The following is a 16,633-nucleotide window of genomic DNA, read 5'->3' on the forward strand; positions in this document are numbered from 1 at the left end:
AGATTTTTAGCAAACCTGTCAACCACTCTGCGTCCATTACATGAGTTGTTACGGCGGGATGTACCATGGAGATGGACACCTGAATGTGACATAGCTTTTAAAAAAGGGAAACAGCAGCTACTGAACAGTAAGGTCCTGGTTCATTATGATACAGGGTTACCTTTGAGATTAGCATGTGATGCTTCACCATATGGAGTGGGAGCGGTTATATCACACATTATGGAAAATGGAGAAGAAAGGCCGATCGCCTTTGCCTCAAGAACGCTGACTGATGCAGAAAAGAGATATGCACAGGTGGAGAAGGAAGCACTCGCCATCATTTATGGAGTAAAGAAATTCCATAAATACCTGTACGGACGTAAATTCAACTTGCTTACTGATCACAAACCACTTCTGACAATATTGGGATCAAAATCATCAATTCCCACATTGGCAGCTTTAAGAATGCAACGTTGGGCTTTGATTTTGTTAGCATACACCTATGACATTGAATATCGCAAGTCTGCGGACCATGCCAATGCAGATGCTCTCTCCAGATTGCCAGGGCAAGACACTGCAAACACAGTGGAAGAAGGTAATGTCTTTTATTTTTCCTATGTTGAGGAGTTACCAGTAGATGCTAAACACATTGCAGAGGCCACAAGAAAAGATCCACTACTGTCTAAAGTGTGGGATTATACAATGCATGGCTGGCCAAATTGTGTGGCGGATGAAGCTCTACGCCCATATGTCACAAGGAGAAATGAGCTCTCAGCAGAGCAAGGCTGTATACTGTGGGGAATGCGAGTTGTTATACCACCTGTATACAGAGAGGGATTACTAAACGACCTGCATGAAGAACACCCAGGTATTTGTCGTATGAAGGCTTTGGCTAGGTCTTATCTGTGGTGGCCTGCGTTGGATGCGGATATAGAACGGACGGTACAGAGCTGTAGAACCTGTATGGCGGTACGCAAGATGCCAGCTGTTGCTCCTTTGCACCCGTGGAAATGGCCTACCAGAGTATGGCAGAGGATACATATCGACTTTGCAGAGAAGGACAAGGAGCATTTCTTGGTGGTGATTGATAGTCATTCTAAGTGGATGGAAGTTTTCCACATGTCAACAACCACAGCAACCAGGACCATTGAAGTGCTACGGGGACTGTTTGCTTCTTATGGCTTACCTGAAGAAGTAGTTTCAGACAACGGACCGCAGTTTATCTCATCTGAATTTGAAAAATTTCTAAAGTGGAATGGAATTAAACAGACTCTAGTGCCTGCTTACCACCCTGCATCAAACGGGGCTGCAGAGAGGTCAGTTCAAACACTGAAACAAGCTCTTTTGAAGCAAGTGATCAATGGGGATCAAGGTAGGAAAGCAGTTCCATTACACCATCGCTTGGCGAACTTCCTGCTGATGTACCGGAGCACACCGCACACTGTGACGGGACGCTCTCCTGCAGAATTGTTTTTAAAGCGTCAGCTCAGAACACGCTTCACCCTGCTTAAACCACATCTCGCTACGACTGTGGAAAACAAACAGGAGTTACAGAAGTTACATCATGACAAAGGCACATTGTCACTGAGAGAGCTTACACCTCAACAAGAAGTACTGGGTCGAAATTTCCGGGGGGGAAGAGAAAAATGGAATGGTGCAACAGTCATTAAACGCATGGGTCCAGTGACATACTTAATTCAAGAGGGACTGAGGAGACGTACAGTCCACATCGATCACCTACTAGTTAAAAGGGAGAATGTGCTTGGTAAACCTGCAAAGGCACTTGAGCAACAAACTGAACTGCCGTTGTCTATGGAGTTTTCACTGCCTGAAGTAGTCAGTCAGTTACCAGCCACGCCAGCTGTTTCAGAGGAAATCAAACCTACTGTGCCAGTTTCAACACCAGAGGGGGAGGAACCAAAACATGCAACTGAGACTGTTGAACCTGTAGTAATTCCTAGAAGAACTCCTTCACTTCTGAAGTAGCTGCGAGGGAAACACCTGTTCGTAGATGGCCAGGGAGAGTTAGGAGTGCACCAAAGAGACTGAATTTGTAGTATTTAGGCACTCCTATTCTTAACAAGTTCCATCAAGAAAGGGGCAGAATAATCCCCTGGGCTTGTTGTAAGGCAGAGTAGTCTACCTCTACCTTACTAGGTTTGAATTGGCAATTTAGAAAAACAATTATTAAACTGCTGTGTTAAGGGTTAAAAGTCTAAGGGGGAGGAGTGTAATGTATTTGGTATACATTATAATTGAACAGTGTTAGGCTGTAATGGTTAGATACTGACATCTAGTGGTTACTAGATGTAAGTTAGAGACAAGTGTTACTAGCCTGGGGTTCCGGATGTTGTATTCAGTTTACTGAGTGTTAAGATGGCGATCACCCGAAAATAAATCACGTTTTGTTCATGCAATACTGTGTCGAGTAAATCCTTTAAGGTATCATCAAGGATATTACATCATACATGATCAACGGCAGCAAAACTTGAACAATAGTGTCCCACCATCCTCATAGAGATAATCAAATTTTGTTTTAGCTCTGTCTTTCACTGAAACATTGCCTTTTTTTCTTCGTTGGTGCAGCTGTCATGTTGAGTTTCAGCAGCAGAGACACGTGAGTGAAGTCACCTAAACTCAACTTGCAAACAAATGCACGTGGTATGTCGTCTTCAATTAATACACACTTACATGTGTATTTTCAACTCTAAATTAATATTTTGATCGCATATTTACCAGTTTCTAAATGCTTTATATGATGATATTTCTGAAATGGTCGTTTTTTTAAAAGGGAAATAAAACAAATACTTTCATGGTTTGAGTATTGTGATTTTTATTTATGTTAATTTATGTTGACTATTTATACTTCTAAATAGTAACCTATGCTTCAAATAAGTTTTCAATTATACGATGAGTTCAAAACTGCGACGTTCCTAAGCAGCACCGGTCAGCCCTCTCCATAGAGGCAGAATCTCCAGACGCCTGCTTCACCCGCCCTGCACTACTGGATTCACTGCAGCCCGAGCGAGCTCTGTACTAATGTGACGTGCATTTTAACAGGGAAATCAGAGAATCACCTGCAAGACACACGCAAATATGCTTATGATAATGCTTTGCACGAATGCTCTCAAAATGAGATGTTGGAGTCTCGAGTGAGGTTGATATTTGATAACTTGTAAAAGTTAGTAAACTGAGTTGTTGCCAGTTACTGTGTAAAATGTGCGCATTTTAACCTTAGAGGAAACGCTGAACTTGAGTACCTAGTGCTGGTACCTAGAACACAAGAAGCAGACCTGTAGAGGTAGATTTTCAAGGATGAACTCTTGTGCTTAGATGTTTAGATGAGTGTCTAATGTTAGGGCAATTTTCAACAGTATAAACAGTGTTACCTGTAGATACTGCAGCATAGCCTACTGATGAGAAAATCATCTGAGTGCAGGAGGTCAGACAGCTACTGTAGGATCAGATGTACTGAGCCTCTGAGTCCCTGCTCACAGACTGGGGTACAAACACTGAGCTGAATAATTAAATAAACCCCATGTAAAACAATAAGACCCACGTCGTCTGTAATGGGCAGCACAGAATGTGAGTTAAGTGCAGGGCTCAGGTGAGGTGCTGATACCTAGAACACAAGAAGCAGACGTGTAGAGGTAGACTTTCAAAGATCAACTCTTGTGTTTAGATATTTAGATGAGTGTCTAACGTTAGGGCAGTTGTCAACAGTATTCAACATGACACGTCTACAGTGAGTGGTTTAGATGCCCTGAGTTGCACTGCAGGGACCTGGTGGCAGTCAGGAAGTTGCCTCACGCTAGGTTCAGCTTTCACATTATTTTTGCACACAAATCTCACATGGCTTCAATAGGTCTAGTGGTTCACATGACACATGAGATTGCAATGCTACTGTGGTTTGTGAATCACACTGAAGTGATTACTCTGCACTTACCTTGAGAGAGCGGAGTGGAAGAGGGGCTCGAGGATTCTGCTTCTGTAACAAGAAATAGAGAAAAAAAGAAAGTTTATAAAAAAGCCAGATTGCTGCTGTGGTTCTGAATCCACTGAAATAATTACACTGCATACCTTGAGAGACTGGAGTGGGAGGGGGGATTGTGGGGTCTGAATCTGTAAAGAAAACACATATATTTTGAAAGCATGTTTTAAACAGTTGCAATTGTTGCTGGCATTTCCCAGTCCGCTTTTTCTTGTGCGTTGCCAGTTGTTCTCAATGTATTTTTTAAGACAAACACCCAAGTACCTAATTTTCACTAAAGTTAGGGTGTATTTACAAGTCTTGAAAACAAATTTCTATGACATTTCTGGTTTTCCCAGCGTGCTGGGAGCAATAGACTGCACACATGTGCCACTAACCCCTCCAGCTCATTCTGAGCATCTGTATAGGACCATGATCTATTGTGTGTTAATTTTCTAGGCTACTAAGTAGACCAAGTTAAAAATAATAAAAAAACACGCTAAAATGATTTAGTTTTGTTTTAAAATAATCTTATTTGCATTGTACACCAATGTGTACAATGCAGCGGCATGATTTATTTTGTGTTACCAGTAGGCTAAATTACAAAAAAGTGCGCCTGGTATTCATTGATTTTACTACTGTACTGTGTACTGTATAGACCTACTGTACAGATTTATATTTTTACATAATGTAATGTGTAGCCTACCAAAAACACATTAGTGTTATTTCAGCGCAATGATTTATATTTAAAATACATTGAGAACTGTAATTGTATGTGTGTGCGATTGTATTGTATTGTATTTAAACCCGACACCTCCTTATGTCGGACAAACATATCCGGTTTAGTGAGGGGCTACTGTATGATTATGAAAAGCTTTTTGGGGGTGAAGGTTGGGGCCCCACTATAGAATCTGATGTGATCAAACTGCCTTTCATTTTATATATATAAATGTAACAGTATTAAAATATGTAAAATGAAGAAGGAACACTGCATTGTACAGATGACGTTCACATTTAACAAAAACAATGTTATTTTGATTCTTGCACCCTTCAATGTATAACATTTATAAATGTTAGGGCACCCTCTGCTGCAGCAAACCACAACTCAACTCCCGCTATTTTATTTGAAAGAATGTCGCACAACTCTCGCTAGAGATCTCGCTAAGATGAAGCACATAATATTTAAATTAGTATATTGCGGCTCTTTTCATCAACATATTTTCTCTTAGTACATATGACAAAATGGATATTTTGGGAACTGTGGCAACGAAAATGCAAATTGCAGCATGTTTGCGCTGCGACTGGCCCACCTTAGTGCATCTACCCCTTAGTGTTTCCTATTTCAAGTGTAGTGTTCAAATGCATTTAAATGAAACTGTGTCTATGCTGCTGTCTCCACCAGGACAATAAATAAATACTAATACAATCAAACAATAAGTAATTTATTACAAAGCCACATTCAAATTGAACTGATACAATGGTGAACTCCCTGTTAAATTAGTGAGGTTGATAACAACACTGAGATTCATTTATAACTCATGGTGAGGGCTGTCAATCACACTGAACAAACTGCCATCTTCAAACTGCACTTACCTTGAGAGAGCGGAGTGGAAGGGGGGCTCGAGGATTCTCCTTCTGTAACAAGAAAAAAAGAGAAAAAAGAAAGTTTATAACAAAGCCAGATTCCTGCAGTGGTTCTGAATCCACTGAAGTGATTACACTGCATACCTTGAGAGACCGGAGTGGAAGGGGGGCTTGTGGGGTCTGAATCTGTAAAGAAAACACACAACAACAAGATTTAGTGTTTCCTGTTTCAAGTGTATTGTTCAAATGCATTTCAATGAAACTGTGTCTATGCTGCTGTCTCCACCAGGACAATGCTGACAATGACATGATTTATTGTTTTCAAATAAATATAATAAATAGACAGTAAGAATGTATATCACAGCACACGTCTCTCCTGGGTATAACAATGAGGGGTAGCTGCTCCCTCTCACACTCTTAATGACCGGGCTGGTTTCTTGTTCTTCAGATCTCTAGGCTACACCCTGCCCTGCTCTGGAGGTCAGACAGCTACTATAGGATCAGATGGACTGAGCCTCTAAGTCCCTGCTCACAGACTGGGGTACAAACACTGAGCTGAACAAAAGCACAGACTGAACAGGGAGCCTTCAGTCACAGCAGAATAATTTGTACTGATAGCTGCAATCCACATCACCCCATTACCTCTGGAAGGATATTGACCATCCCATCAGCCTGAGCAGGGAGCCTGTGATTGATTCTCAAAGTGGAAACTGCTAGATTTGTCACCACCAGGACCTATTGAAGATCACTGAATTAAATGAGAACACAGTCTGAATAGGGTCCTCACCCTCACAGCAGAAGAAGGACTTCTGAGAGTTGCAGCCAGTGTCAGTCCATCCACCAGTCTTACTCATCATCACACAGTTCTCATCCCCTCCCAAGTTGTCTGGTTCCCATTTGTTCCACTTGTGAAATGTGTAGTTGTCCCCCTGGTGTGACCACTTCCAGGGTTCATTGAACAGGCCTATCCAGAAGGTCTTGCCCTGCGCTTTCTTCACTATTTCTTTGTTTTCGCTGGCGTTCTTTATACTGACGAGGTCGGTGTGGTGTTCTCTACAGTACTGCTGAGCTTCAGTCCAGGTTTTCAGTTCTTTAATCAGGGTGTATCTCTCAGTGATGTTGCTGGTCTCTGTGAACACAAACAGCAGATCAAAATCAATGTCATCTGTGGAGGTGAGCTGGCTCTCCTGTTGTATAGTGACTGAACCCGAGTCACACCTGGCTCAGCTATCAAGGTCATGAAAAGCAACATCTCTAGCAGTGCATGGGAGTCTCTTTAGTTTATGTCTGAAAAGTATTTAATAGCAAAGTGGGGAAATAAAACTGTTTAGAAGAGAAATACATTTGTCACGAACAACAAGACTGGCTCATCACTGTGGAGGCTGTACCTCATGAAACATGGCATTTATGTAGTCTAGTGTTGGTTAGGGAAGCACCTGCTAACCGAGCACCTGCTGTGCTATTAGCTGTGTATCAAAGTCTGTCAGATCATTTGCCTGTGGTGACTGAAAATAACTTGTAACAGGGAGATGCAACTTTTATATATTGCAGAATACCTGTCAGACCCCATTTGCATAACAAATGAATCAGTCATGTGAGGTTCAGCCCACTACACATAATACAGCAAAACTACAACCCTCTTTATCACCTTTTATTCTAATACAAATAGTTATTTAACTGCTAAACATATTTCTTCTACATATCTAATAAGGGCTACATATTTGATTTTGCTGACTGGAATATAAACAATCTAAACAAAACAATAAGAACATTTCTTTGAAGAATACACATGTTCTTAAGTGTCTTTTGAAGGAAGAACAATCTAAGAAACCTTGTTATGAATAACACATTGTCTTAACATTTTTCTTAATAATAAAAAGATGTTTCTTCTTTTGAACGTTTCAAGATTACGGCCCTTGTGCAGTATCCAGGGGACCTGACTTCATCCCCCAGTCCAGTCAGCTGTTTCATTAACAAAGGAATTGAATCTCAACTCACCGCTGTAGCACATGAAATAGTTTCCCTGACTGCAGAATGAATCCTCCCACTCTCCCTCTGAATTGACTGAAGCACAGAAGAGGTATGGTTCCCAGTTGGAGTAAATGACATCACCTCCACTGGACCACTGCCAGTTCTCTTTGTCATGATACAGTCCGATCCAGTGATACCAGTTACTAGTTGAAGGTATAAGACCTATAAGCTTATTAACTCTGGCCTGGTCATGAATGGTGGGCAGGTCTCTGCCTTGGTTTCTGCAGTAGCTCTGAGCTCCCTGCCATATCTTCCCAGTTCCTTCATAGAAACACTGACCAGAGGAGCCGCCTGGGGAGAGGGGACAGCACAATAAAGATGAGCGAAAACGTGTTCTTCACAGAAAAGATTTACACTGGAAATGGAACCAACAGTCACAGATTATTGGTCTTGTAAGAATGTAGGACACTAGTACAACTGTATGGTGATAATAAATATACTAACATCATGCTTGTGGTCTGTACTATAACATGAGTAACATTCTGGCATGAGTGATGAAGGTCATGGAAACAGGGTCCTCACCATCACAGCAGAAGAAGGGCAACTGAAAGTTGCAGCCATAGTCGATCCATTCACCAGTCTGTCTCATCACCACACAGTTTTGATTGCCTCCCCAATTATTTGGTTCCCAATATGTCCAGTTGTGAAATGTGTAGTTATCCCCCTGGTGTAACCACTTCCAGGGCTCATTGAACAGGCCTATCCAGAAGGGCTTGCCCTGCGCTTTCTTCACTAGGTCTTCATTTTCACTGGCGTTCTTTATACTGCCGAGGTCGGTGTGGTGTTCTCTACAGTACTGCTGAGCTTCAGTCCAGGTTTTCAGTTCTTCAATCAGGGTGTATCTCTCAGTGATGTTGCTGGTCTCTGTGAACACAAACAAACAGCAGCTGAGAGGCTGGGAGCTGTGGAGGTGAGCTGGCTCTGAACCCATAACAAACTTTGTGTTTTCATCAATCCTACAATTTAAAAAAAACTGTGTCTTGTCCACAGTCAAGTACATGTTTTGATCGATTATTATACTATAGAACTTCACGTCTTCATGGTCACGCATCATAAAAGTTACTTCCGCATCTCAGCCACTTTGGATTCCTGCGTTCAATAAGCAGAACTCTTTTTTGTGGCTCTACGAGGAGGAAGTTGGGTCTTATTGAACGGTATGTTAGCCAACGTTTTCAAAAATGGAGGACAAAGTTGCAATGGGGTTAGTTTTGCAGGAGTTTCTGGAAGACAGACAGCATCATGCCTACATGACAGTATACTCAGCAATGAATATTGCGGCGTTAGCGACTGTGACAGCAGTGAACTCAAACAGTTCAGTGACGGTAGAAGATGACGTTGAGAATGTTGTGATGGAGCCTACTACACCAATGCTGCATTTAAAACTCATTTTCAGATGGAGCGAGCAACATTTGAGGTAGCCTGTCATGTTTTATTTTAATAATACTAATAGTAATTGTAATAATAATAATAATAATAATAATAATAATAATAATAATAATAAAGTTAATGTCACTTTCCCCCCTTTTTTTAACTGTGCAGGGGTAACTATGAGAACTATAAGACTGTTTACTTCTTGAACGTGTGGAAACGTATGAAAAACGTCACTTTTTTAAAGCAAACAAGATTTACACATTAACAATGACTACAAGCCTAGACAATCATGTACTTAACACAGATATCTGGGTGAAATGTGACCGCACTTTGCACACTGCTAGTTCACCCCATTTTGACACGTCCACAGAGTCAGCTCCTGAGAGTGTTAGCTAACGTTACAGAGCGCTATTTTGTAACAGGGTTGTGACAGGATGACAGAGGTTGAGACTCAGAGACAGTGTGAAAAGTTCAAAAATAAAGCTTTTAATACAAAAATACAAAATAAACCGGCACCAGGGCCAAACAAAAAGGTTTCTCAGACACAAAATAAACACAAAATGAAACTTACAAAAACACGGCTTCCAGGCTGGGCTTTGCCTTCACTGGTTCACCAAAACGAACAAAAACAGCGCACACAAAAACCCACTCTTACTTCCTCTTCTTCTAGAACTCTCCTTCCTAATGGGAGGCTGAGGCCTCCATTTATGCCAGGTGGCTGGGTGATAACTGAATAATTGATTGCTCCCACCTGACGCAATCAACCTGGGCAGGGAGGAGAATTTAACTAACCATCCCTTCCAGTATTTCCAAGGGCAGAGCCCTGCTCTGCCACACATCTCCCCCCACGTACAAAGTACGCAGACCCCCCCCCCCTCCTTTGAACCCAGGCCCTCCCCCCAAGAGTCCCCTTATGTCCCTTGGGTGGGCTATTTCAGCGGGCGGTGGTGGGCGGGGTTGATGTCGGATCCCCCAAGCTTTCTTCAATAGCGGGGGCCCCGGACCTTCCAAGCATGCGAACGCTGGTAGGAAACCTGTACCCTCCAGCAGGAGCAATGCTGGTGGCACCTCTGGTGCCGGAGGCAGGAACGGCGGCCCGTCTCCCTCTGGTGCCGGAGGCGGGAGCGGCGGCCCGTCTCCCTCTGGTGCCGGAGGCGGGAGCGGCGGCCCGTCTCCCTCTGGTGGCAGAGGCGGGAACAGCAGCCCGTCTCCCTCTGGTGGCAGAGGCAGGAATGGCGGCCCATCTCCCTCTGGTGCCGGAGGCGGGAGCAGCGGCCCGTCTCCCTCTGGTGGCAGAGGCGGGAACAGCAGCCCGTCTCCCTCTGGTGGCAGAGGCAGGAATGGCGGCCCGTCTCCCTCTGGTGCCGGAGGCGGGAACGGCGGCCCATCTTCCTCTGGTGGCGGAGGCGGGGACGGCAGCTCGTCTCCCTCTGGTGGCGGAGGCAGGAATGGCGGCCCATCTCCCTCTGGTGGACGAGGCAGGAACGGCGACCCCTCACGAACAGCAGGCGGAGATGGCGGACCTTCTGGAACAACAGGCGGAGACGGTGGCCACTCCGACAATGGCAGTTCCAGCTCCTCCAGGTCCAACAGTTCCAGACACTCCGGCATTGGCTTTGGTGGCTGTGGCCATTCTAGCGGTCTAGCGGTCGTAGTCGGGTGCGCCTCCCCTGAACTCCTCTCAGCAGCATGTGCAAGGGCTGCTGAGGGGCTTCAGCCCTCTCTCCTTCTGGCTCTCGTTACGGCAGCTCCACCCCCTCTGGCTCTCGGGATGGCAGCTCTACTCCCTCTGGCTCTCGGGACGGCAGCTCCACCCCCTCTGGCTCTCGGGATGGCAGCTCCACCTCTTCTGGCTCTCGGGACGGCAGCTCCACCCACTCTGGCTCTCGGGACGGCAGCAGCAGAGGAACCAGCAGGCATGCTCCCTCTGCTGGTGGCGGCGTTGGAGGCAAAACCAAAGATGAGATCTGCATCCAGAGTTGCCACTATGCTGCTGTCGGGGGCGACAGGGCCTCAAAGATGAGATCTGCATCCAGAGTTGCCACTATGCTGCTGTCGGGGGCGACAGGGCCTCAAAGATGAGATTTGCATCCAGAGTTGCCACTATGCTGCTGTCGGGGGCGACAGGCCCTCAAAGATGAGATCTGCATCCAGAGTTGACACTATGCTGCTGTCAGGGGCGACAGGCCCTCAAAGATGTTGAAATCCAAAAGTACATGGTCCAGAAGAAAAACCCTAACTTCCTCCCTTACTTATGATGTAACAAGATTAAAGAGGTGAGTGGGTGAACTTGACCTAAGCACTGCAGCCGAGGATTTACAGAATAGAGAGAAACAGATCGAAGATCTCCAGCAACAGATGGAGCATCAAATAAACCACTAAGCACGCTGCTGCAACAAGAGGAGGACATTCCCAGGCTCCACGCAGAGCTAGAACATGGAGAGGAGGAGCTCGAGAAAGCAAAAGCAGAGATTTGCAGCCTAACCAGTAGTGGTTAGGGCTCTGGACTCTTGACCGGTGGGTCGTGGGTTCAATCCCTGGTGGGGGACACTGCTGCTGTACCCTTGAGCAAGGTACTTTACCTAGATTGCTCCAGTAAAAACCCAACTGTATAAATGGGTAATTGTATATAAAAATAATGCAATATCTTATAACAATTGTAAGTCACCCTGGATAAGGGCATTGGCTAAGAAATAAATGATTTCAACTCAAATACTTTTTCTTGGAATTAACAGGGAAGTTGCACGGCTCCAGGACAGGCCAACGTCTCCAAGAAACTGTTCCAAGCACTGCTAAGAGCGTGTGGCAATGTGCCCCGCCCCTGTGTGCATTTGTGTGTTATGTGTTGTATGTTGCGTGTGTTAATGTTGGTGTATAGAGATTGGTACACGGGATATGCATTTAAAGTATAGTATGTGAGCACGGGGTTGCACAGAATTAATTCACCTGCTGGGATTCAAGTGAATAATTAATTAGTAATTGAATCCCAGCACAACAGTATATATAGATGCACGTTTGACTCACTCGGGGTTGGGTGTTCGTGAGTGGAGAACGGGTGAGAAAGAAGGAGAAATAAAAGCTAAAGTAAAGAATAACAATTGCTACAGTGTGCTGGAAGTGCCAGCACGATACTTGTTTAAACGTTCGTCCGCTTGTTTTGTGTGTTAGTGCATTTTGTTTATATATTTATTTTGGCGTAAGTGCCGTGTCCTGTTTTTTGTGTTCTTTTGTTTTGTTTATTAAATGCTGAGCACAACCAAGTGCTCAGCTTCACCAACCTCACCGTCTCTGTCTGTCTGTTTCTTCCGGGTCTGACGTGTCACCACTCAGCCAGCCTTGTGACAGAGCGTAACCTCACTTCCTGAATACACTGCACAACCAAGAAGGAAAGTCCCTGGAGAGCCTAGAGCCCAGTCTACAACTCTGCAATGTGCAATGGTGAAGCACGCCAACCTGAACTGAGAACTAATGGTTTACATCACAAGTTAGCATCAACTACCTGCAGCTAAAAAGAGCATCACCACTGAGGGACACACCAGTCATATCCAGGACATTATCGACGATTGGGGACTGACAAGTGATCTGAATAAGGCCAGACTGCTCTCTCACACTTGTAGAAACAGCACTGGAGTGGACATCTGCATTGTCAGCTGAGACCAGGAAAATCTTTGAGAAACCGTGCACTGCCTTAACAGGGAAATGCTCCAAGTATGGCGATCCCTGCACAGCCCTGCACACAGCCTGTCTCAGACAATGTAAGAAGGATGAGGACCCGAGAGACTTCTACAAGGAACTGAAACTCCTTTACTATGCAGGTGAAGCACATCCAGGGGACAATGTAGACAAGAGCTTCAAGCTGCTGTTCATATGTAACCTGTCTGCAGAGGTCAGAGTTGCCAGAGGAGTGAACATGGGAGGAAGGAGAGCGAAGAGAAGGAGCGAGCACGGGAGGAAGGAGAGTGAAGAGAAGGAGCAGCACGGGAGGAAGGAGAGTGAAGAGAAGGAGCGAGCACGGGAGGAAGGAGAGTGAAGAGAAGGAGCGAGCACAGGAGGAAGGAGAGTGAAGAGAAGGAGCGAGCACGGGAGGAAGGAGAGCGAAGAGAAGGAGCAGCACGGGAGGAAGGAGAGCGAAGAGAAGGAGCGAGCACGGGAGGAAGGAGAGCGAAGAGAAGGAGCGAGCACGGGAGGAAGGAGAGTGAAGAGAAGGAGCGAGCACAGGAGGAAGGAGAGTGAAGAGAAGGAGCAGCACGGGAGGAAGGAGAGCGAAGAGAAGGAGCAGCACGGAAGGAAGGAGAGCGAAGAGAAGGAGCAGCACGGGAGGAAGGAGAGCGAAGAGAAGGAGTGAGCACGGGAGGAAGGAGAGCGAAGAGAAGGAGCAGCACGGGAGGACGGAGAGTGAAGAGAAGGAGCAGCACGGAAGGAAGGAGAGTGAAGAGAAGGAGCAGCACGGGAGGAAGGAGAGTGAAGAGAAGGAGCAGCACGGAAGGAAGGAGAGTGAAGAGAAGGAGCAGCACGGGAGGAAGGAGAGTGAAGAGAAGGAGCGAGCACAGGAGGAAGGAGAGCGAAGAGAAGGAGCAGCACGGGAGGAAGGAGAGCGAAGAGAAGGAGCAGCACGGGAGGAAGGAGAGTGAAGAGAAGGAGCAGCACGGGAGGAAGGAGAGCGAAGAGAAGGAGTGAGCACGGGAGGAAGGAGAGCGAAGAGAAGGAGCAGCACGGGAGGAAGGAGAGTGAAGAGAAGGAGCAGCACGGAAGGAAGGAGAGTGAAGAGAAGGAGCAGCACGGGAGGAAGGAGAGTGAAGAGAAGGAGCGAGCACGGGAGGAAGGAGAGCGAAGAGAAGGAGCGAGCACAGGAGGAAGGAGAGCGAAGAGAAGGAGCGAGCACGGGAGGAAGGAGAGCGAAGAGAAGGAGCGAGCACAGGAGGAAGGAGAGCGAAGAGAAGGAGCGAGCACAGGAGGAAGGAGAGTGAAGAGAAGGAGCGAGCACGGGAGGAAGGAGAGTGAAGAGAAGGAGCGAGCACAGGAGGAAGGAGATTGGAGAGAAGGAGCAGCGCGGGAGGAAGGAGAGTGAAGAGAAGGAGCGAGCACGGGAGGAAGGAGAGTGAAGAGAAGGAGCGAGCACAGGAGGAAGGAGAGCGAAGAGAAGGAGCAAGGACGGGAGGAAGGAGAGTGAAGAGAAGGCATAACAAGTTGGCCAGTAGAGGATGAGCGGAGAGGGCGAGAGGGAATATAAGGAGACACGAGGGACTGGAGATAGGATTTGGGAAGAGTGATGAATAGAGCAATAGGCAAGAGCCAGGGTCTTAAATATTTGAAAGCTGTAATAGTTTGAGATATTAGATTTTCAAGATTTTCAAACCCATACAAGCTCCCCTCACAGGGATGCTTAATAATTATAAGAACTAAAATAAATGAATAATCAATTGCAATATCGCGACAATTACGTCTTTACCTTTGTAGCACATGAAGGCTTTCTGAAGGTTGCAGGGTAAATCAATCCACTTTCCGTCTGAATTGACTGAAGCACAGAACACGTCTGCCCTCCAGTTGGAGTAGATGACGTCATCGCTGTTAGACCACTGCCAGTTCTGTGTGTCATCACGATACAGCCCGATCCAGGAATCCCTGAGAGAAGCTCCTGTAATATTTAAGAGCTGCTCTGCTTCTTCCTGGCTGCGCACAGTGGCCAGGTCTATGTAATTCTCTCTACAGTAGCTCTGAGCTTCAGACCAGCTCTTCACAGTTTCCACAAACACGTGTTTTCTGATCTGGTTGTATGCAGGCACACAAAACCCTGATAAAGAAAAAAAACAACACCATTAACATATCTCATTTTGTCCAAAAGCAAAGCAAAACATTTAAATTAATCTCACAAATCCTGACTAATTTAGCTGTCACACTAAATTCAGCTTCTTTTTATATAATATTGCCATATAATCCAAACACAACATGCTTTGAAACAAAAGAAGGTAATGTGTAATAGATTTAAAACAAAACATCGAACCGAGGGACAAACAAAAATACGATTGGACAACATTCACACAAGCACCCTGAGGTCACGCCTCGATCCCGCTCCTCCACCTCCACAGGTGCACTCGCTCACACGCACAGGCACTCAGGACATAGACACAAAACACTCCGTACAGATCACTACAGTATAAACACTGATGCGCGGCACGTGGCAAGCCAACACAAATGTGATGCAGGTTCCGTTAACAAAACTAAAAAACAATAATAATAATTTTGCCGCCCCCTGAATTTCGTCGCCCTAGGCATTAGCAGACTCTGCCTATCACTAAGGCCTGGCCTGCCCCTCGGCCATAGTCTGCACGAGTATAATAATGATGCTAATTAAATAATTACTAGCTCACAGTCACGCATTCCCACGAGGTATTTAAAAATACAAAACAATAACAAATAAACGGCGGACGGAATCTCCCTCGTCCTTAAATCAAAACAGCGCCTTCATATCTAAAATACCTAAATCATAACAACAAGACATAAACATACAAATTAATGGAAAACATGCACAGGGGCGGGGAGTACCGCGTCACAAGGATATATGTAAAGCATACATAACATACATTAAGAACTACTATTGTTAGAGTATTCAAAACTGTTCAGTCATGAATTGCAACCATTAACTGAGAACTGAGCTAAGAATATAAATACATGCTGATCATCTTAAAAAAGAGACAGAAATGTACGTCTTTTTAAATGAAGCAGTTGCTTTAAGGGTATTAACATAGAATTAAATCCGAAACAATTTATATTGATCCCAATTCAAATCATCAGACATTATGTCAATTCACACAGATAAACATTAAACACAGATATATAATTTATACAATAGATGCCACTTATTAGCAACTCTGATAAAGACAACTTTTGGTTTTTAAATTTTTTTAAAGGAACCAATCCTATCCTATGGTTTTTCTCTTAACAACTCTCAGATAATGACAACTTTTTGATGGCTACCAAGCAGCATCTACTATATATAAATAAAAAGCTGAATTCAGGAGTTGTAAAACTTATATTCCGTGGAAAATTGAAAAGGGAGATATTACTATTTTTTTACTGTGTTGTCACAATTGAATGAATTTGTGACCCCTGGTCCTTGTTTCTTTTTTCAGGTCAAAAAAGTACCCTGGGTTGACGTTGTCAATACCTATTAGAATTTTGAATGCTTGAATAGAATCACTGTGTAGTCTTTTTTGTTCAAGACTGAATAGATTCAATTCTTTTAGCCTGTCTGCATACGACATGCCTTTTAAACCCGGGATAATTCTGCTCGCTCTTCTTTGCACTCTTTCTACAGCAGCAATATCCTTTTTGTAACAAGGTGACCAGAACTAAACACAATATTCTAGATGAGGTCTTACTAATGCATTGTAAAGTTTTAACATTACTTCCCTTGATTTAAATTCAACACTTTTCACAATATATCTGAGCATCTTGTTGGCCTTTTTTATAGCTTCCCCACATAGGTCTTTTTCATAGATTCCTTCTTCAATTTCAGTATCTCCCATATGATATTAATAATGCACATTTTTATTGCCTGCATGCAGTACTTTACACTTTTCTCTATTAAATGTCATTTGCCATGTGTCTGCCCAGTTCTGAATGCTGTCGAGATCATTTTGAATGACCTAGACAGCATTAGGCATGGATGGAAGTTCCCATGTTAAATCAGTGGAATTG

At 44.5% G+C, this 16,633-nt stretch overlaps 1 long non-coding RNA gene across 1 annotated transcript; it reads right to left on the reverse strand.

Moving 5' to 3' along the window:
* Window positions 1-5,542: 5,542 nt before the first annotated feature.
* LOC131709419 (uncharacterized) lies at window positions 5,543-6,421 on the reverse strand. Its single transcript, XR_009311525.1, has 3 exons — window positions 6,321-6,421; window positions 5,678-5,719; window positions 5,543-5,584 (listed from the first exon to the last, which is right to left on the reverse strand). It is a non-coding gene; the product is annotated as an uncharacterized LOC131709419 (long non-coding RNA).
* Window positions 6,422-16,633: the final 10,212 nt, after the last annotated feature.

Source organism: Acipenser ruthenus, chromosome 43 (assembly GCF_902713425.1).
Source record: "Acipenser ruthenus chromosome 43, fAciRut3.2 maternal haplotype, whole genome shotgun sequence".
In the NCBI taxonomy this organism is placed as follows: Eukaryota; Metazoa; Chordata; class Actinopteri; order Acipenseriformes; family Acipenseridae; genus Acipenser; species Acipenser ruthenus.